The sequence below is a fragment of the Pteronotus mesoamericanus genome, unplaced genomic scaffold (genome assembly GCF_021234165.1).
Source record: "Pteronotus mesoamericanus isolate MK-2021 breed Mesoamerican mustached bat unplaced genomic scaffold, CSHL_Meso_final contig_169, whole genome shotgun sequence".
NCBI lineage: Eukaryota > Metazoa > Chordata > Mammalia > Chiroptera > Mormoopidae > Pteronotus > Pteronotus mesoamericanus.
In genome coordinates this window covers 5162533-5163810 of record NW_026555068.1, presented here as the reverse complement: position 1 = coordinate 5163810, position 1278 = coordinate 5162533, and the positions used below count along the sequence as shown (strand labels likewise).

Here is a 1278-nt window from a genome sequence, read left to right as displayed (position 1 = left end):
CTTCAGAACTGCTGGAGACTGGCCAGGACATATGCACAGGCAAGAAAAGGTCGGGGGGGCATCATCCGTGTGTGATGGAGACGACAAGATGCCATTGCCCATTTTCTTCCAGGTTCCAGCCTCCTGTTGGAGGATGGGGATCAAAACCTTTTGCATGGATATACAGAGTGCTAGATCAAGCAGAAAGCTTGGAAATGATCTAATCTAGTGGTACCCAAACCTGGCTTTCCCATTGGAATCTGCTGGAAAGTTTGTTAAAAATAAATTTGCTCCTTTTCACAAAGATGGTGCCCAAGGCAAAGACGGAAGCCCCTGACCCTCTCAAAGCCAAAGCCAAAGCGAAGGTTTTAAAGGCAAAGAAAGTGCTGAAAGATGTCCACAGCCACACACACACACACACACACACACACACACACGCACACGCACAGATCTGCATGTCACCCATCTTCCCACAGCCAAGGACGCTGCAGCCCCGAAGGCAGCCCAAACATCTTAAGAAGAGCGTCCCCAGAAGAAGCAACGTTGACCATTATGCCATCATCATCGGGCTCCCCCTGATTACCGGGTCAACCATGAAGAAGATAAAAGACAACAACACACCTGTGTCCATTGTGGATGTCAAGGCCCACAAGCACCAGATCAACAGGCCGCGAAGAAGCTCTACGACATTGACATGGCCAGGGGTCAACATATTGATCAGGCCTGATGGAGAGAAGAAGGCATATGTTTGACTGCCTCCTGACTATGATGCTTTGGATGTTGCCAACAAAATTGGGATCATCTAAACACAGTCCAGCTGGCTAATTCTAAATATAAAAATTTTACACTGTAAAAAAAATTAATAAAAAAAAATTTCTGTGCATCGCTTAGAGAGATTTTGGTTCAGTGGTACTGCAGGTGAGACTGCCAATCCATTTCTACCAGGCTTCCTCAGGAGCCAGCTGGAGGGGGCGCCCTGAGCAGCAGCTTGGAGCCACTGTTGGAAGAGTATCAAGGGACTCTCCAGGACAGCAGGCTGATTCCCAGAGACAACAGAGACTTGCCCGAGGTGGCACAGCTGGACAGTGATTTATAGCTTTCTAATCAAATTCACACACATTATCGTCCTGGGGCCTCTTACAGCCCTACCAGGTAAGTGGGAAGCTGCATGTCCTACTCTTTCTGGGAGAGAAAGAAGGGCCTTTTGTACACTCTAAGCTACCTCTTCATATTACTTTGCTAGGGCTAACAAAATGCCAAAGACTGGGCAGCTTAAACAAAGAAATTCTCTCAAGTCCT

The 1278-nt window shown here is 47.6% G+C and overlaps 1 pseudogene; it reads left to right on the top strand.

Annotated features, from left to right (window-relative positions):
* The first annotated feature begins 284 nt into the window (after nucleotides 1–284).
* LOC129064644 (60S ribosomal protein L23a-like) lies at nucleotides 285–785 on the top strand (annotated as a pseudogene).
* The last annotated feature ends 493 nt before the right edge of the window (nucleotides 786–1278 follow it).